This window comes from Ambystoma mexicanum, chromosome 13 (assembly GCF_040938575.1).
Source record: "Ambystoma mexicanum isolate Mex_15411 chromosome 13, UKY_AmexF1_1, whole genome shotgun sequence".
In the NCBI taxonomy this organism is placed as follows: Eukaryota; Metazoa; Chordata; class Amphibia; order Caudata; family Ambystomatidae; genus Ambystoma; species Ambystoma mexicanum.
Window position 1 is genome coordinate 165,795,442 of NC_090938.1, and position 21,377 is coordinate 165,816,818.

Sequence of the window (21,377 nt, forward strand, 5' to 3'; positions counted from 1 at the left end):
CTCTGGTTTTCCAATTAACTAGGTGCTCCACGAACCCGTTCCGTACATAATCCGAATCTGTGATTATGACCAGTTCGTGGAGTTGATGTTGGACAGCAGTGAGGATGGCTTGATGCACAGCCATCAATTCTGCCACCTGACTACTTCGGGGACCAATTTTGTATCCAACGGAGGGTTCTGGAAACTCCTTCACCCATGCATTCCCTACGCCAGCCACCAGTTCTTTCTCCCCATCGTTGTCAACATGGTAAGAGCATCCATCCACATAGACAGTGGGCATTCCCTCACACTTGTCCTCTTCAAAGACTTTGTGTGGGGAATTACGGTATGCCTCTGTGTTGTCCTTGATTTTTAGACTTTCGTCCTCGAGACAGTTTTCTCTGGCACAATCATGCAAGTCAGCCAGACCTTGCGCGAGGGGACTCTTCTTGTTTTGGCCATATCTAACCTCCACAGGAAAGCCTTGCATTGACAGAATCCAGGAAGTAATTTTGGAATTACTCACATTTCCGGCCCGGATTCTATCACTTTGGGGATATTGCAGAGGCTGGTGTGGAGTCTCCACTATGATGTGTTCCCCCTGGATAAACGGGCGGTAATTCTTCAATGCCCACACCGTTGCCAGGAGTGCCTTCTCACAATCGTTGAATTTTTCCTCCACAGAGGATAAAGTTTTGCTCGCATAGGAGATTACTTTATTGACCTTGTCATGCTTTTGGTATAATACTGCCGTCAAGCACGTATTAGAGAACCCCATAACCAGGAAGAACTCCTTGTTTCTGACAGGGTAAGCTAGGCAGGGCGCTTGTGAGAGGCTTCTTTTGAGTTGTCTTACTGCCTCGGCTGTTCTGGACCCCATTCCCACTTGACCCCCCTTCAGGAGATGAATCAGGGGTCTAGTGCTCTCTGCGTAGCCCTCAATGAACTTTCTGCTGTAATTAGTCAGTCCAAGGAGGCTCCTTAGTTCCCGCAGAGTTGTGGCGTCTTTCAGTTTCTGAAGTGCTTCCACTTTCTTTTCCTGGGGACAGAGACCCTGAGGAGTAATCTCATGCCCCAAGACATTAACACGGGTTCTACATCACTGTGCTTTCTGAAAGGAAAGTTTTGCTCCGGCGGCCCTCAACTGGGTCAAAACATAACGGATCTCCGCTATGTGTTCCTCCACAGATGAACTTTTGATGAGGACATCATCTACATAAGCCAGGTTACCCCTTGCACCCAGGTCAGGCATGGCCTTGTGTAGGAAAATGTTGAATTCATTGCCGGAGTTGAGGTATCCGAAGGGAGTCCGGGTCCATGTGTACTGCTGGCCCCTGTTAGGAAAGATTTCGTAATTGTAGGTAATTTTCCTTCCATGTGGCAACCCCTAAACTTTTTGCTCTTGTTTTTCACCCTGTTCTTGACTTTGCCAGAGAAGTGCAGCCTTCCGCTGCACTCCTCTGGGCTTTCGCTCCTTTTCTTATGGGGAAACTGACATGCCCTTAAGACAGTCAGTACCGGGGAACGCTGTTTCCCGTAGTTTCTTTTATCATGTTGCGGCTTTAGTGCAACATGACACAAGAGGGCACTGTAAGCTAAGTTACAGCTCTCTTGTGTCTCTAGCCTTCTACAGGCCCTAGATACTCGTTTAGGATTGTATTTGATCGGTGCAAGTGATTCAGGGACGGGAATGGTGGCAGCGATCGTTTCTTTGTATTTTGAGCTCCTTTTGGCGTTCTAAGCGCGTTTTCTGCGCCTAACCCAAAATGGTGGCCCGGCTCCCAAAATGGCCAGACCACGAGGCTCCTTTGTCCTGTCCGCTGACCGTCTTGCTCCCTTCACCTTCCCCAGGTCGAGCCGACCCGGGGCCTTCCTTATTTGGGCATGTACTTTCCCGCGAAACGCGGATGCTTTCGCGGACTTCTACATGTCTTTTGTGTGCCTCCAGGGTGTGGGCTGGGATGTCTGGTCCCAAAACACATCCTGGGTGCCAGAGAGTCTAGGGTGGTGTGAATGCCTGGGACCATCGTGGTCCGTGATTGGTCCACAAATGGTGTGAGTGTTGATGAGCGGATCTCCCATTGGGTCCCCTCCGTTTTGGCGCGAAGGGAACCGTGGATAAGAGGGGGCTGGAAACACCACTACCAAGTCGATCTCCTGAGTTCTCACGAACGAAGGAATACAGAAGCCAAGTATCCTGCAACCAAGAGGCTGGACCGAGGAATCGCTGGTGACCCGCTGAAAGACTCCTCCTTTGCACTGCTGTCGTCCTGTGAAACCCTTTCCTCCTTTGATCGAACTAGAAGGCCTGTACTGGTGCTTCGACCTTTGGAATAGCGGGAACAGCTATTCTCGGCGACTTCATCCTCTCCTGCCAGTAAGCCTTCGGAAGCGTCTCTGGGCCATCCAGTTGACTGACCAGCTTACACGGGAGTCCTGCTCTGTAACCGCCGCCAGGTTGTGTTGTATTTCGAGTCCTGGTCACTCTCACACGCTTCGTACACTTGGGGTTCCCAAGTCGGAAGTGAGTAGTGTACATTTGGCTCAGATACACACGGCCGCTCCGTTGCCCTGCTGTGGTGACAAAACTGTGCAGGTTTCTTCGATTGGGACGTCTTTTTTCTCTACACGACGACGAGGCATTCCCGGCTCTTCTGAACCTGCCAGCTGCTGAAACTGACGCGGAGAAGCCTGGGTCTGCTTGCATCGGGGACCGGTGAGTAGTTTAGCTAGGATCTAGTCGCCCTCCTGCAGGAGCCCATTGCTTTTCCCCGCTGTGTAAAACAGCACAATTTTGCCGTACTCGCGCTCTGCTTCTGCCCACTGTGGAGGCTGCGCTTGAGTCGCGGAACTTGTTCTCCTTCATTTGTGCACTGAACTGAACTGCCTGATTTCCTTAGAAGAGACTCTCCTTTTGCCCGTTGGCACCAGCGTGTGCAGGTACTTTTGAGCACAAGGCTCCACTCTTCGCAGGGCTCGGACTTCCATCTAGTTAGGTGCCTCTGAAGGCGAACTGAGTCTAAAGCATTGTATCGCACTGCCTGTTTTCCTTCCCTTGCAGGTGGACTACACATTTCGTGCACATAACGCTCGCGACTGTCGTATTTGTTTATATATTGTGTTGATATGGTATGTGTTGGCTTAATATTGTGATACTGTGATTTTCTCGCTACGGTCATTGTTTTAAAGGCCTTAAAATAAATGTGTATATATTTTTGATATAACAACTGTTTGGAGTAGTTTGTAAGTGATCTTGCTTTGTGTGCTCATTGCGGGCTTTCAGTCACCCTCACCCCTCTTGAGACCTAGTCTTGACCGCCGCGATCGCTACCTTGATTGGTCTGGCTCGTCCAGAGGTTACCCTGTTCTAAGTAATTAGGTTGGCCTTCTGAACTTCTGCGCCACCAGGACAGAGTTCAGAAATCCGTCTTAACAGCCCCCAAAGGTAAAAGCCAGCCTGTATTGGTCCTCCCTACTGACAGGCACAGTCCAGTATCCATTGGTCAGGTCTATTGCAGTGAATACCTGTGACTCCTGGATCTGGGCCAGCCCTTGGTCAATGTAGGGCAGAGGCCATAGAGAAGTATGGACCCGTTTGTTGAGTTCCCTGAGGTCGGCGCAAAGTCTCCACTGGCCGTTTGGCTTCAATATTCCCAGCACCGGATTATTGAAAGTGCTGTGGACTGGACAGATTATTCCCCGGGACTCAAGGTTCTTAATTATTTCAGTAAGGGACTCCATGGATGCGACAGGCAAGCAATATTGCTTCACAAACACTGGAGTCATGCCAGGGTCTGTGGGGATTGTTGTTGTGTGGATGTCGGTGCGACCACAGTCATATGAGTCTACCGCAAAGAGATCTTGGAAATCCAAGAAAACTTGTTTCAACTTTTGCTTTTGTTCCAGAGTCACACAGGCATCAGCTAGGTTGACTCTCTCTTCCACCATCTGCCTGAAGCCTGGAAAGACTTCTGGTTTGGCTATTTCAGCGGCCTCCTCCAGCTGGGTGGAGAAGTCCCTGGTCAGAGTGCTGATTTGGACTGGAGGCTTCAGGTGGGAAAGGCAGCCCTCATGGACCTGGAAAATCACCTCATCCCTCATGAAGTCACAAGTCACATCTTCCTTACCATAAGGGCAAGAAGTGTACACCAGGAAGTTCCCCCCATGCGGGTAAAAATCCTGTCTGGTGTTGTATTGTAATCACTGTCACTGTCAAAGCAGTCCTTGGGGATTGGTCCTAACAGTTCATTTCCTAAATCAATGGAAAAATGTCGGTCATCAACCGCCATTCCAATAATGGTGCCTGCGGCTAGAGTAATACTCTTTAAGTCGCTGTTATCCACCTCTATTGGAATGGTGTCATGTTCTATGTTGACAAATGGAGTTGGGTTTACCCCCAACCCTTGCTGTTGGAGAGAAGCATTTAAATGTATATAAGCATCAGGGTTTTGCAAATATTGTCCTCTTTTAACTTTCACTTCCAGGGAGAATTGTCGGGTCCTTTCTGGGATGGTGACTTCCTCTTTGATCTGAATTTCAACTGCATAAGGTAGCAATTGAGCTGACCTAAATGCTTTTTCTGGATCATCAAAGCCCATGGGGTTATCCGCTAATCGGGACCAAGCTTTGAAGTTTATTAGGTCCAAACTAATGGCAAAGCGATTGAGAATGTCACTGCCTAAGTAAAAGGCAGCAGTAACGTCTCGCACGACCCAACAATTATGGACTATGCTCTTGTTGCCAATGGAGATTTTGAGCATACACCTGCTTGGCAGGAGATGTTTGGAATTAGGTGCTTCCAGGTCCATTTCCCATTTGTCTATCAGTTTGAATGTGGGAATGGCTAGATCTTTTGGGAGTTGGCGGAACATGGCTTCGCTGATGAAGCTCTTACCGTTGTTCACACACACTCGAGCGAGAACAGAGTCCTTCCCATTATTTAACTGAACAGGGATGAACAACTGCTCTCCAATTTGCTGAATATCAGCTAGGCTCTGAGCTGATTTCACATCTTTCTGGACTATAGGAGTGGGAGTTTCTGATTGTGAATTAGTAAAGAATTTCAAAGTGTTTCCTTCCAGCGTGGAGTACCACTTTAAACTGGAAGGAAGGTTGATTTTCAGAAATAGAGAGGACCCCCCATCACCAGTCTGTTGTCCTACTGCTATTACTGTCACGTCTGAAGTTTGGTTGTTCTGGAAGTGAAATTCTACTTGGTCAGATTTTTGTTCAACCATGTGGCAGGTGCCGTTTAAACTAACATGGTTGACACTCTGTTTTAATTTTATTGGTCGGCTAGTCTGGGTCCAGAGGACCTTGATTACACAATCTATTAGGGGTGGCAACCTTCTCAGGAGGTCATTCCCTAGTAAACAAGGGGTGCCCTCTGGAGTCACTACTATGACCGGGTATTTCACCTTGTGTCGCCCAATTTTAATGTCCAAGTCTGCAGTCCCCTCGACAGGAATTTCCTTCCCGTCAAAGTTCTGCAGTTGTCCAGGAAGAGAGGTGAGAGGAATACGGTAATTCTCCCCCCTTCCTGCATTTAGTCCCTTAAAGGCCCTTTTGGACAGAAGGGTAGCTTGGGATCCAGTGTCCACCAGTGCCAAAATTGTACCCTGCCCCTGTACTTGTACTGGGGCATAGTATCTTCCCTCCTTCTCCTCAAGGGGGCACAGATAATGCACATTTTTGGACAACTGGTGGGCTAACTTTCTTGTTTTTGGACATTGCTAGTGAAGAGATTTGGGCAGACTTCTGTGGAGAACCTTGGGAATCTGAAAGAAAAAGTTGGCAACTGGAGATCAGAGCCATTGTGGGTTCCCCTGGTTCTGGTTCTGGGCCGCCCCCCCCCTTTTTGGAGGCAGTGACCAGGATGGGTTTGAACCAGGGGATTTTGGTATTGTGGGTTCTGGGATGAGATGATGGGCGGCGATAGCTCAGTCTCCATATCTCCCCAGTCTGAATTGGCATCCCTTGGGACCCATTTTTCTTTGGGAGGAGTTCCCCCATCTCTGAAGGAGAAGATCCTTTTCCCAGGATCTTCTGAGGATCCCTCTCCCTCAAATTAGAAGACCTGTACCTCCTCCACAAAGTGGGTCTGTTTGGGTCCTTTTTTTCTCCTACCCCCCCTCTGCTCCTTGGGAGGCAGGCTTTCAGGGGTAGGAGATTTTGTTTCCGGTTCCTGGTTTTCCAGGGGCTGTTTACAAGTTGGGAAGGAAGCTTCCTCCAAGGCTTTACACCCCCCTTCCCCTTGTGCCTCCTCCCTGGGAGCCGGTGGGTTATCGGGGTGCTGCCCCGTCATTGTTCTGGAGCACCAGGTCCAGAGTTTGGGGCATTCGGCTGTGGCATGCTCATCAGAGGGTTCTGTTGAGCCCTCAGGATGTGACCCAGATCCCGTGCCATATTTTGGACCTGGCGCTCTAACTGGGAAACCCGCTCAGGCTGATACGGGGCTCTATTTTCTCCCCTGGGCTGATCCCAGGAAGGGTAGCTATCCCTTCTCTGGTAGTACCCCTGGTTGGGAAGATTTTGGTACCCCTCCACCCTTGGCCTCCCCTCTCCCGGATTAGGTTGTCTGGGCTCAGGGAATTGGGGAAAGAAGGATGGATGATTTTGGGGCTGGAAATTGGGCGGATACCTGGGGAAAAAGTTCTGCCCAGGATTTGGAGAATTTCTGCCCTCTTGTGGGAAGTTGGGAGGGACGTTCCCTGGGTTAGGTGTATGGCCGGATCCCCCCCCCCTTGGGTGGGAGGAGTCCACACATAACCCAGGATTGGTTGGTTTCCCTTATAGTGGGGACTTACATAGCCAGGGGAGCGGGGGACCCCATTTGTGGGACTACCTCCTTGACTCCCTGTCTGTGACTGGCCCGAGGGCCTTCTGGGCTGTGAATTATTAGGTGCAGGTAGGTTTTTAGGCCCCCCCATCTCCAAATCCAAAACGGGGGTGACCTTTACCTCTGCCACCTTGGCAGCAGCCGGGGTGCTGTTGGTTTTAGGATTTTTCTGGGTATTGCTTTTATTTTCTATGGGCTTCTGCACCTCATAGATCCGGGTAGCCTGTTCGATGACCCAGTCTAAAGATCTTTTCTCATGAAAATCTCTCACGAGCTGGGTCATTATATATTTGGGCAAGGCATGGAAAAATGTATTGACAAATTCTCTGCTGTCTGTGCGCACCCTTCTGGTGGACTGTGCAAAGGCACGTTTCAGTTCTTGCACGAATTCTTGTGGGGCCTGATCCTCCCCACATTGCAAATTGTAGGCTGCCTTGCGAGCCTCTTGAGGATTTCTGTGAACAGAAAAATGTTTCAAGATGGCCGCCTTGTAGGTGGACCATCTTAAATGATTTTGGTCCTCCAGTCCCGAAAAGAAACTGGAGTATTCTGGTGAGAAGGTCCACTTTACATATTGAATACAGCTTTGTGGTCCTTCAAATGGAAAGTCTCCATCATTTGCTCGTAAAGCTCCAAGTGTTCCCAAACAGAATACTTGGCGTTCTTGTGATAAGGCGTGATGACACTCCTTATTGCCTTTATTTGCTTCAATGGGTCCTTAAGCAAGGCCCTTTTTGCCTTATTGGCCTTTTTGGTTCGGGTAATCCTGGTCCATTCATCCTCTGACTCAGAGGCACTGCTCCCAGAGGTTCCTGTCTGATCTTCCAGGTTTTCCCGGATTCTGCGAGCCTGGGATTGGCTGGCAGAATGTGGGGACCTGGTCTCCTGTGTCCTGCGCCGTTCAGAGGAGTCTTCAGATTCCTCCTTGCTGCCAGGATTTGATGGGTACCCCCCCACTGACCTAACTGGGCAGAAGTTTTCAGGATGCCCTTAATGGGCCTATTCTCCTGGGGTTCCCCACTAAATTGCACTGTGCTTGGGTGCCCATACCCGGATGCCCGCCCATCCATTCCTGGGAGGTACTGACCTATGAGCCCCATGCTTCTGGCTGGATAGTAATCTGCCATCCCTGTGGCCCGGTGCTCATGTGCGCCAGGGGACATGGGGGTGGCAGAGTCCAGGGACTGAGAGAGATAAAGGCCTCTGGTACTAGGGCTCCTGAGGTTATGCTCAGGAGTTTCCCTTTCCCAGCGAACCTGGTCTCTATCCGCCCCTGCTCCCTGTTGTAATGCAAGAGCCTGCGCTTTCAGTTCCTCAGTTAAGGCCTTACTGGACTCTATCAGTCACTCCTGCATCGCTACCTGTTGTTGGAGCCTATCATTGTGCTGACAGAGAGCCTCATTTTCTCTCTGTGCCTCCTGATTGGTCCTGGAGTACTGGGCCAGTCTCTGCTGCAGGAGCGTTACCTCCTGAGCTGTGTCCCTATTGGCCTGCTCCTTTCTTGCCAGAGCATCCTCCACCCTCCTGGTGTCCTCTAATAAGTTCTGGTGTTCTTTTTGGAGGTCACCCAGTCCCTGGAGGGCCAGGTGATTTTCTTCCATTTTCCTTTTTAAGTGGCAGACTTCCTGGCCTAAGGTATCCCTTTCCTGACTAAGAGCCTGCATCTGTGCTGCCAGGTCGTCCCTTTGCCTTTGGAAGGCACCAGCTTTCTGGCGCTCCTGGTCAAACTCTGCCTGGGTATCCAGGTCTTTCAAAATCAGTTTATTGCTCTCTGCCTTCTCCCTATCTAGGTGGCTTTGCAGGGTGACTACCTGCTCAGCACATGCCCTATTGAAGTCTAACTGTTGCTCCAGCTTTTTCTGGCTCTGCAGTAGGGAGTCCAAACCTTCTTGGTACTCCTTCTGCAAGGCCAAAAATCTGGTATCCTGGTCCGCCTTTTCCTGTTGCTGCACATCCATATCCTCCTTTACTTTAGTGATGTACCGTCTGCTGTCATTTTCTGACTCCTGGCTCCTGAGCAGCCTCTGCTCAGAAGAGTCCAGATCAGATTGGGCCTTCTGTAGTGCCAGCAGTTGCCTACTCACCAGATCTTGGCCTTCAGCACATTTGTCCTGCATGGCTCCCATATGTAAATATAAATATGCCGCTACCCTTGCAATCTTGTGGTGCTCATCCTTGGCCTTAGGGGCCATATATAGTTCACTCAGGGCCACATGTAGGGGACCCTGATCTCCCCATGTATCTGACCCTGTTTCAGTGACCTGTTGTGCGATTGCCTGCAACCAGACCGTTTGGTCCTGATGAGTCCACTCACCTCTCACTAATAGCTTATGTAAGAAGTGTTCTCTGGCTATTTTCATATCTACCAAGGTCGTCATTCTGGAATTTGAGTTCCTTCCTGACTTACAGAAGTTTGTATTTTATTTTTGCAAAACAGACCTTTTCCTTAGAGCGTTCCTTTGAGGAGTGCTTTACAGCGTAACACAGCGTGGTGATCCGACCGGATATGTGTATCTGGTCAGCTGGCACACTGTATTAATCTGCACAAGTGATAGATCTAACCCAAACGTCCGGCTCGAGCCCCCACTTGTAATAGGATTCAATTCAATACTACAGCTAAGTCAATGCCTAGTCTGGGATGGAAACCCTTATTGATATATCTTTATGTCCAGTTCATGAGTTCTGGATGACTACCCCTATATAACACCCCTCTCTTGGAATCCCCCTGACCCCACTGAGCCAAGAAGTAGTTCTGTTTTGCAAGTTAAAAGGTTTATTTGAGAATTTAAACAATATATATATATATATATATATATATATATATATATATATATATATATATATATATCACACTTTATAATAAATTAATAATTGAATATCACACTTAATCTGAGCACTAATCAATAATGGATAGTCTGGCACTAGCACACTTCTTTATAATCAATGATGAGTGGTTATAGGATGGATAAGATAGCAACAATACTTTTATGGTTTCAAACAGATGCAAGGTGGAATGAAAATGCAGTACAGAAAATAACTTGATAGGGTTTCAGCAAAAGACAATGTAATCACTTTCTTGGACAATTCCCCCCCAGCAGCTTATACAACAGATAGGAGTTTTGAAACACAGGAAAAATGCTTGAATATGGTGATAATGCAGTGAGAAATATGCTGAAAATGCTTTTAATTCCCTTCAGGAGGTTCAGGGTGAGTGAAATATACTTGGGATGAGTTCAGGCTCACTTTAGCAAGGATCTAGGAGTAACTAGCAGGTTAAACTAATTTTTGGCAAAGGAAAGCAAGGAAGCTGCTGTTTTCACACGTGGCTGGATTTTTAACCAAATCGCGGCAAAATTTGCGAATGCGTGAATCACGATTAGGGCAAAAGTATGAGGAGTAGCAAGTCGGTTCAGGGGAAAGTTAAACCAAGTTCCTAGCCCAAACGGTTCCAGAGATACGGACGATTAAATAAAGGTAGTTTTTCGGATTTAACATTTTAAAAGTTCAAAGCGACAGGTTACAGCTTGCAGCTAGAAAATGACAGGTGACAGCTTTGCAAATGACAGGTGAAAGTTAGGAGGCAGTTCTGGTTAGATTAAAATAGATTGAATTATATTATTTTAACTAAGAGATTGGTTCTGCACAGTTCTGCTAGGTACTCACAATATATTTTGAAATAGGCCTCCCCACAGATCTGGTCAGGTTTTGGACTGGACTCCGGTTCTGGTCTCGGCACTTCACAGTGATCTGGGCCAGCTCTCTGGTTCTGCTAACAGCGGTCTGGGTCACTCTGGATCTCTGGCCTCTGGTTCTGGATACTGCTCTGCTTTCTCTGGGTACAGCACTGCTTCTGGGTCTTTCTGCACGGCTTTCTCTGGACCCAGCGCTGATCTGCACGGCTCCTGGATGCTGCTACCGCTGTTAGGTTTGCTGGATGCTGAGGCCTACTGAGAAAAGTTCTCAGTTTGTGGGTTTAGGCCCTTGCTTTGAGTTCTGAATCAAGTTCTTTGGAGTTTTAAAGTCTAAGTGTTGAATCTGGTATCTTCTGGATGGTGTATGGTCCAGCAGAGCGTGTTGCAGCAACAGGATTTGAATGTCTCTACCTGTCCCAGCAGTCTCTTTTTATGTGTTTTGAAAGTGGGTGGAGAGGCTAGCTTTCTAGGCCCAACCCCTTCAGAGTTCTGATAGGTTGGGGAATTCTTTGCGTTCTCACTGGAGAGCAGGATTGTGTGTCAGAATGATGTCATTTAATGGCTTTCAGAAAGGATACTCCCCTGTCAAATTGCACACAAATTTATATTTGACCCAAAATACACATTTCTCAAATACATAGTGGTTTGTCATTGCATGTACATATTACCTATCGCATGAGGTATACTCTGTTCAAACTCTGATGTTTCTAAGAGCTTGCATTCAGAAAAGGAAACTTATTTTTGATTTTAGTGGGTTATGCAACATTGGTTCTTCATTACAAATTATACACATATACACGGCCTGTCCATACATACTCCAGTAAATTCCCATGTCTCTAGCTTAAACACAGAGTCTGTAGTATACATAGAAAGCAGGGTTTTGCCCCAGAACATCACACAAATTGGAGTTTGGGCTTGAATCGAAGGTAAATTTTTTAAATGAAGGCTCTCAAAGTTATACATTCCTGTCATTTGATTACAAAGAGTTATCAGTGTTTCTGTAAAATATATATTTTGCTTTCAATTCAGTTCTCAGAGTGTTGGAGTCCGCCTCCATGACTTGGGTGGGTCAGTGATCACATGTGTCTTCTGGCAGGCAGGCCTTTGTTGACAGGAAACAGTCAAAATCAACATATCCTATTCAAGTGCAAGAGCCTATTGTGTGGTCTCCAGGAGGCTCCCAGCCAGTCTGCCTTCTATCAATCAAGAGGTCATGTGAGATTCTAACTCCTGGTGTGAATCTCTGGAGGTGAGAGGTTTCCCAGCCTTTGACCTGTTAATTAAATCAGATTGTCTTCTGGGAACAGCATGTGGTTAAGATTTTAATTAACTCCCAGCCTTTGATGTAAAGGCCTCTCCTGCAACTCCTGACATGCAGTTTCCCTGTCAGAATTTAGACCGCTAGCGCCGCCCTCAGTCAAAAGAGGGTACTGCATGCATTTTCGGGATCTTTCTTGGATTAATGCATTCTAAACAGGAATGGTTCTTACATGGTAGTAAATAATCCTTGCTTAACATTGTTTTGATGGGGCTCCTTACAGTAAAATGGTTATGTGGAACCCCACAAAAGGGTTGAATCTTTAAAGTGGTCCGATGAGCCACGATTTCAGCAACTTTTTGACATCCGTAACAGTGGATTTTGTTAACAAAGAACTGTCTTTACACTGGTGGGTGGCAAGTTAGGTAACCATTTTGGTGTGCGCACAAACTGCGTGGTTCTCCTGGATTCTGGCGCACATGTGGGCTTTTTGGCCATCTTGGATTTTCTAAGCCCACAGCACCAGATGTTGCAGCATGATAGCTCAAACATGGGTCAGGACACCCAACAATATAACATGTCAAATTCTTCAAATTGCAGGCTCCCTTCCCCAGTAAATGTTTATAACCTTGTGTATTCCAGCATCCTAAATGACATAGGGTGAGATAGTCTTGGTTCCCAAATTTTGGCATTATGATTTTGATGCAAGCACTCCAGCCAGCCAATCCCAATTTCCGTCAACCTTCATTACCTGTTTACCCCTTGTAGGGCAGGTTTTATTTATGATTGGATTCAAATTATCTATCACTACTTTGAATTTGTTAAGTTGCTGAGGCCTAGTTCGTCCCTTTTAAGTTGGTTGAGTTTATAAGGCCCAGCTTCATCTCTGTTTCCACTTGTGGTGTAAGCACTTCAGGATGGTCTTGATCCTTCCGTGTTCTTATTAGTTTTAGTGTATTTACTGAGTTTTGCAGGGAATGTGTGCTGGGTTGTCATCTTCTTTGCTATTACCGAAGTTAAGGATGGTTACTGCTTTTAATGAGAACCCCATGGTTTTCAGCTGACTGGTTTCCTGCACCAGCAGCTATTTCATTTTCGCAGAAGCAAGATGGGGTACCACCAGATCTTTCCTATAATCCTCCGGGAAGTCTACTAAGAGCAAGTCCCTAGAATCTATGCCATGGAGTGTGTTGATTCTCTGAAAGAGTCTTAAGATATTCGCCCTGTTAAGGATAAGATTGTCTTGAATATATAAGGTTCTCTCCAATTGCAAACAGATAACCTCTTTATTTCTTTCTTCTGGGGCTCCCTTCAAGTGATTTGACTTATCTTGTTTGTGAGCCGTCAAGTCAGGGTGTTGATAAGACCAACAGACCTGCTCACATTTGGCCCTGCTTTTTTCTTCAAGTGTCTTGAAGTTTCTCAGTGGGCTGGGAGATTTGTCATGCCAAGGAGATTTACCCTTATGGACCCGGGATACAACCTGTGTTCTTAATCGAAGATTTGGGGTCTGAGGTGAAGTACCAGGTGGCGACATTTCAACCTGCTCCTCATATTCAGACAAACTCATAATGTCGTTGTCAATATCTCGAAATTCACCGCTTCTAATATGAAGCCGGGAGGGGTATTGGTGATGTTATTAGTTTGCAAGGCTTTCAAGCGATCTTCTAATGAAGTTTCAACTTGTAAAACTTTTTCCTAATCGTCGGAGTAGGTTGAAAGGTTCATCAGATCCTCTGTGTCACTTATGGAATCTGTTGAACGTATTTTATTTTGATGCTCTGTTTTGTGAGCCGCATCTGAGGTATTCATGGCACTCTGTGAGTCATTTTCGGAATCCAGACTTATATGAAAGTACTCAGTGGACTTTCTTGGTATCTGAGGTGCCAACTCCTTATGTTGCTTATTTATAGGCTGCTGGACCGGTTCCCTGATGTTCTTTATCACAGTGACTTGATGTCTTTGGTTCTGCAGCGCAGATTTTAAGGCAAAAAATACTTGCTATGGTAGCTTATCGATCCTAGGTATTTTACTCACTGTTAAGGCTTTTCTTCTCTCCCAAGTTTCAAAAGGGGAGACAGAGGCATTTTAAAAGATATCATAAGATTTTGTGGGTGGTAATGTAAAGTGCTTCAGTCTTTCGGTAGCAGAAGTAGTCAGAGGTTTTTTGAAAAATGTTCCCAGTCCATCAGGCCCAAGTGTTACCCTCTGATCTTTGCTGCCTAATCCCTTCAGATTGTGAGCACGGATTTCCTTGGAAGTTCCTGGTGCCAGGTTGTCTTCCACCCTGTTTCTACCCCACTCTCCAGATGAAGGGAATGTTACATTTAAGGAGTCTTTACTTCGTGAGCAAGTTACCAGTCTTAGGGTTACAGTGTTAACTTCAGGTAAAGACGTTTACTCGTTGTCCATATCTTCTGCTGGTGTAATTGTATGGACGGCTGGATCAATAGGACTTTTGACATTTCCCAAGAAGTCCTTATTTGGTTTAGAGCTTTCACTGTGCTCTGTTAGATTTGTGCTCAGTACTGGGCCATTCTGATTGTTACTTGACATGGATAGTCTTCTTTTTTCTTTATCTTTTATTATTGGGTCCAAAATGGAAGTTTAGAAACATAGCTATGTTTTCTTCCTGCTAATTCGTGTTGTCCTTAAGTGACAAAATGAACCCTTCAATGAAGACCATTTTTGAGTGTAACATTGCTATGAGAGTTGATTGATCTTTTAATTTGTCTGCAATGTTCTCGTAGAGCTTCATGAATGGAGTCATAGTAACTGAGAAGGCTGTAATCACATTAGCATCTAACAGAGATCCGAGGGAGTATTTTTCCTCAACCTGTGCCGCCACCAGATCCAATAACAGATCTTCGTCTGATAGTGCCAAATTAGCTCTCATTTCTTCGTGATCATGTGTGGACAGTCTTCAGCGTTTACGAGAGAAGCCTGAGTGAACCACAGGATCTGTTTGAGTGGTTATGGGTCATGAAGGGGCCCTCAGATGGATAGAGGTGCTTCTGTCAGTTGGACACAGTCCCTCTACTTCGCTGTTATCGGGGACCTGGATAGCCCCTATATTAGGGCCAAGATCCATGCTTTTGCCTTCCGCACTCCTTTTGTTATCGTTTGGCATCACCATGGCCCTGATTTTATGTGTTCTAGGGCTTCTTATTTTAATCTTCAGACTGTTGGGCACTGTGTGCTGTAAAATCGTGGTTTGTCTTGATTGAACAGGGCAAGCCACGTGCGTTGGAGACCGATGTAAGTGGTTTGACAAAGACTTTGCCTGCTGACTTTGTTTACTGCCATTTAGTTGGGGGATGCTGTCCATGGTGGTGATTTGCAGGCTCATTGATGAGCAGAGACGTATGCCACTGTAAGTCGGATGTTGCTCCCCTTGAAGGGGGCTGAAACTAGGGCCTCTCGGTTTCCATGGTATGCGGCTTGAAGGCGTGCTGTTTGAAGTATTGCAGGCCATCGGGATAGAGTGACCAAACATGTAAGATTGAGAAGGAGAAGTCAGGTTTTCAATAGCATCAGGAAGGGGGGTATCATCGGTCGCTGAGATTGGTTTCGGATTACTGGCGTTAATGAGGTCTGTAGGATTTGATAAAATGGCTAGGATCTCCAGTGTGGGCGCAGGATGTAAACTAATCTCTGATGTGTATGTTACTGTTGTGCTTGCTGGGTCAAGGCAGCAGTCCTTTTCCTGCTGGCTTTCCAGGATGTTTATGGGGGAGATGGTTTTCTGTCCAATTTCTACGTGCACGTGGATCGGGCAGAAGGTAATCTCTTCTGAGGGCAATTGGCTAGAATCACCCTGACCATCATTTTTGTCTGAGGTTAATGAGGCCATATGTACTGATGATCAGAGGTTAATTGGCCACAGTAAAGGCGTTCAGATGTGCGTGGGTGGATCAAAGGGCTTAGCCTCACAGTTTACACTTGGCGCTTTGTTGAAGGAGCACAGTTGCTCCAAATTAAGGTAGCAGTTGCAAAACACTGTGAAGTTTTTTTAATATCTCATTCTGCTGCTGTGTGTGCACAAGAGGTGCGTACGGCAGATCAGAAGCAGATTAAAGGGCCTAGCCCCGCAGTCTCCGCTTGGCGCTTTAGAGTCAGGCAATCAGTCCTATGTGAAGAAAGGGTTTGGGATGATTGCGGCAAGTTGCAGCAGGTTTGCAGATTTTACTTGTTTTTACAACCGTTCGATGGAAAGGTTCTGAATAAGATCGAGGCGAGGGAAATGTGGTTGAAGAAAGCCTCTGCTCCCGATTCACTGACTGATTCACTTAATTGCACTCGATCCAAAAGAAGACAAAAGGGTCAGTCTCTTAACATACTGGCACCGGCCCTAATCCTAGCAGGACGTGTGTTAAGTCACAGTGTTGCCGGTATTGTTGTTTGTGTGCCACTCATTATGCCGACGGGCCGGAGTTGATATTGATTTTGAAAATATTTTGGAAGTTCAAATAAAATAAAAGGGTTTTGGTTGCAATGGGAGTAGAAACTTCGAAAGTTGAGTTTTAAAAAAAGTATGCAAAGAAGTAAACGCGACAAACCAAATAGACAAAGGGGGTCATTACAACCCAGGCACTAATTGCGCCAACTTTACCACCATGGTGTAAACTATGTTTACACCATGGTGTATGGCGGATTTACCGCCCCATTCCAAGGTGAGTGGGGCGGTAAATCCCCATTTCCCATTTTCCCTTCCCCATTCTCATTTTTGCCCCATAGGGCATAATGGGAGTGGGGAAGGCGCTAATTACGCCACCGTAAATTACGGTGGCGTAATTAGCATCATGGCAGGTTAGCGCCATGGATTTTAACGGCTGCTAAAAGCAGCTGTTAAAATCAGAATAGGCGTTAAGGGTTAACGACGGCGTTAACCCTTAACGCCTGGGTCGTAATGAGGCCCAAACTCTCGTCTCATGCAGGCATGCAACGATACAAGTCATACAAGTCGTGCAAGTCGTACGAATAGAAGGCTCTTACCACAGTTTATTCTGCACCCGACACTCGGCAATCACAGTCTGCCCACACTCCCAAGCTCCAGGAGCCCACGGAAACACACTCCAGGTCACTCAGTGTGACTCTGCTTGGGGAAAGGGTTTTTGATGGAGTTAGACTGCCTCCAGGCAATAGAAAGCCAAAGTAGACTCGAAAAGCAGAGGTCCCACACGGCAACACACTCCAGGTCACTATATCACTATATATATATATATATATATATATATATATATATATATATATATATATATATATATATATATATATGGCTATGCAGAAACATGGTTTTAGTAAAGCACTTGCACTTTAACTGATGACTATAATGTAATTTTGGCCATCGCATTATGCTGCTATAATGTTTGCACCAAGCACTAGCACTTTATTATAACATTGTTTCTGCATATAAAACTACAAAACGTCACACCGTTGCCCTATACTATTACATAATTAATTTTCTGACTTAACTGTCTTGTTTATAATTAAAGTCACAGGATTTTAGTCATGTTTATATCATCATATGTAGCGTCACTGCGACGTTAATAGTATAACTACTGTTCGAATTGTCCATGCTGACCGCACGGTAGTTTTAAATCATTTAAAAATATCTTCTTGATGAAATTGCAACTAAACTTGTATTGCATATCAGTTAAAGATTCTCTTGTGAAAAGTAATAGAGCTCCATATGAATGTTATCCATGAAGGTAATATGAGATATTTTGCACCTTGCACTTTCCAAGATGGCGGAATGTAAACAATAGCATCTGTGTAAGTCACCTTTTCTGTGTTCATTGAGGTGTCATGGGTTAAAAGAACTCCCAGAACAGGGCAGAGTTACTTTGAACAAGCCACAGGTGTGTGCCGAAACGCATTAGCTAGCCTCCCTGCCACTGGGAAGCCATTTTTTATTGTAAAGATTATAGAATTAAAATTTGAACTTTTAAAAAAAAGCAAACTGTTGCAGTGCAGTCGTTCGCTGTTGTTTTTCCCTGGTTGGATCTTCTGATGTCATCTTTGATGTCCTGGGTGTTAGAGTTAGCAGTGCACAGTGGTGGCGCGAGTTATGGTTGCTTAGCTTACCATAACTGGTGAATTTCAAGGGTTTTTTGGTTTTACTTCGAACCATAACGTCCCGTTAACAAAGTTTTTTCGTGTGAATTTCATAGGTTTTTAGTAGCGCAACTTAACCATAACTTCCCTTTAACAAAGTTTTGTTTACTGAATTTCACAGGTTTTTAGTAGGGCAACTTAACCATAACGTCCATTTAACAAAGTTTTTTTTACTGAATTTCATAGTTTTTTAGTAGCGCAACTTAATCATAACATTTAACAAAGTTTTTTTGCTAAAGTTGATCGGTTTGTAGTAGTAGCACGTAACCATAATGTAAAGTAACATCTGACTTCATTGCACACCTTGTGGAGAATGTCACATGGCCATATGCTGGCGCACAGCACGGTGATGTGTCCGAGAATCTGTACACACTTAACAATAAGATGTATGCCTCGTGGACAGTGTGGAAATAGATTTTTTACTGATGTAGGAACTTCCACCTTCAACATTTCCCTTGCACAGCTCGAACACTTATTCGTAGTCAGCCATTAACAATGTAGTACACAGTACATACTTTTAGCAAAAGTACTAGTTATCTGAAAACGACATGAGCTAAGGCCATCCCTCCTACCCAAGAAACAGCACCACTGCTGTAATGAAGGAGCATGAGAAACACTGCCCCTAACTTCCAAATAACACACGCACAACATTTTCCCCCGTCCACCTACCCCCCATATTACTGTTTGGTGCCTCTTTGCTCATTTCCATCCACAAATTTCCTTCTTAGCTGTCCTTCCCAAAAAAAGCCATCCGTAAACAAAGTAAATGTTCCTTTAAGAGCCATCTTTCACAGTTCAAAAATATATATTTTTTTAAATCACATTCACTCCATCTCCTTTATATTTCTTAGTAAAGGACGTAGACACAATAACGTTTGCCATTAACAATCTAGATTTGCAAAGCAGTAACGTGTGCTACTGAAAAAGAGGATTAGTCGTTCTAACACGGGACGCCTGTGGCGTCCCGGATTAGAAAACAAAATCCTTTTCCAAGATGGCCACCATAGAAAGGGAAGGCGGTTGTTCCATACATGGCCCCGCATCGCTTTCCGTTGCAGCCTGCAAAAAGCAAAAAGGAAACGCTGTTAACATATTACCAGCAGCACTTTTTCCCTCCCTTTCAAATGTATCATAATGTCGGACAACTTTACCACAAAGCCAGTGCCAGGTGGACATGGCCACTGTAATCCTATCTTTTCTACCTTCTGGTTATGGCCAGTAGCCACATTGTGCGGATCATGACCTTATGCTATGACCCCAACATTCTGCCCACTCCCCATGGCTGCAGCCTACCCCTCAGTCAATAAACGTATACCGCTATGTTTTTTAACTACACTACGACACTTGTGTAATACGAAAACACTCCCACATCTCGTCACATAACCAACCCTAATTATATTGTACACTTTTTTGGATGATGTTCCTCTCCAGCGTAGCCAAATGCGCCCATAAGCGCCTACGTGCCGTGACGCAGAACCTGCAAATGAACACACAGCGACGTACAATGTAGCACGTTACATTTTGAAATTATAAACTGTTTTTTTAAAGGAAAACATAAACAATTTTAGAATTTGTAAAGTACTTTAATTTCACAATAAACGAGACCATCGGACTATTCCCATTTTCAATCAAATAGTAACTTTGTTTGTTCTGTCGTCATCGAAAATGTTAATCGTGAGGCACACGTTGATCTTTTCGCACACAAAAAGTATTTGCTTTTGATAAAGCAACCGCTTCGGTCGCACAGTGATTTCCAAGACGTCGGCATGAACTTTGGCCTACACCACCATAAAAGATGTTATGTTACTCCTAATGGCCACTCCAGCGTATGGACAAATGGGGTCGGGCCGGTCGTCCCACAATACAGTGATGGTTAGGCAGCCGGTCATGAGTACGTGCATCTGGCGTGCAAAGAAGCCATCACTTGGCATCTGGAATCCATGGCAATCACAGTACGGCAGAATGTAGCTGTTCGGAAAACGTAACAGAAAATACGTATCAACACCCAACCTTTACCAAACAATTTCAAAAAAGACAAAAAGAATGTGGAAACTGATACACAGATTGATGTGGTCATACATGACATTTTAAAGAAATAATAGCGCTAAACATGGGTGAACCTAATGATAGCCTACAAACGGTGAGAATCTACACCCTCCATAAGTTTAAAAAAAAATTACAACTATACAGAAAGATAGTACCTCAGTTACAATGCCAAAATTATTGATCTGGTAATTAAAAATTAAAACTCGTTCCGGTGTACAGTCATCAAAAGTAAACTTACACAATATTACCATCTCCATTGTCTTCGTTAAACCCAGACAGCGATGTACTTGCAGCAAATAATCTTCTTCAACTGATATTACATGTGTCTTACAAACGTTTTGAATACATAACCTTATCAAATGGTATTTTTTCCAAACTTGCACTCCCGGCATTCTTACTGAATTTTCTCTTTCGCTCAAGGTCAAAAAACAATTGACCCATATGGGTTCAGTCAGATGCGTGGGCCTACTGAGCTCTCAACCAAAAAAGCAAACCAAGTGACCTTCACTCAGAATGAAAATACATTCTGGCTTTGCAACAACATATCTGAATGCATGCATGAGAACTGCTACTTCTATACATTTGCAGAACCGCTGTTTCCATCAAACAGTGCAGGTGCCTGCCTCGGTTAAGAAGTGCAATGGTGTGTTGTTTTATATGCGTTAGCGGCGATGTCCGCGAACACCAAAACACGAATGAAAGAAAGTGGGCGCAGCGACAGAATCTGACGCACTTCACGCCATTCAACATCCAATCAGTGAACACGCCACATGTCCACGAACATGACGCTACAGATTAGCCAATCGGTATCTTGTCCGCGGAGCGAACAGGGAAGTGTGTCCACAGAGCGGACATAGATATCACTAATTTTTTCAGACGTACTTTTTGGTCATTTTAAAGAAAACTACTGGACGGATTGGCACCAAATTTAGAAAAGCACGCTATCGGGACCAAGCTCCTGCCGCAAATTTGGTGAAAATCCGTCCAGCGGTTTGGGCTGTAGATGTGCGCAAAGTTTTTCCCCCATTCAGTCTATGGGAAAAAAAGATGTTTTGGGACCTCCCCTATAACTCCCCTCCATCCCCCGGACCAAACATCACCAAAATTTGCAAAGTTTGGTGGGGACTCGTCCAAGGGGAGCAGAGTTATAAGCCACCCAAAAAGTGCTCTTCCGATGGAAACAGCAACTTAACCATAACTACACGGCCACTACCGTGGCGGTGTAATATATATCAATGAAAAAATGTGTTAACAGGACGCTATGGTTACAAGTAACAGCTAAGCAACCATAACTCACTCCACCACCATGCACTGCTAAGACTAACACCCAGGACATCAAAGATGACATCACAAATGTCATTGATAACATCACTGATGGCATCACATATCTGGGCCACTTGTTTTTGTTCACTGACATGCTTAGACCAGGTGGTTTTATTCACTGACA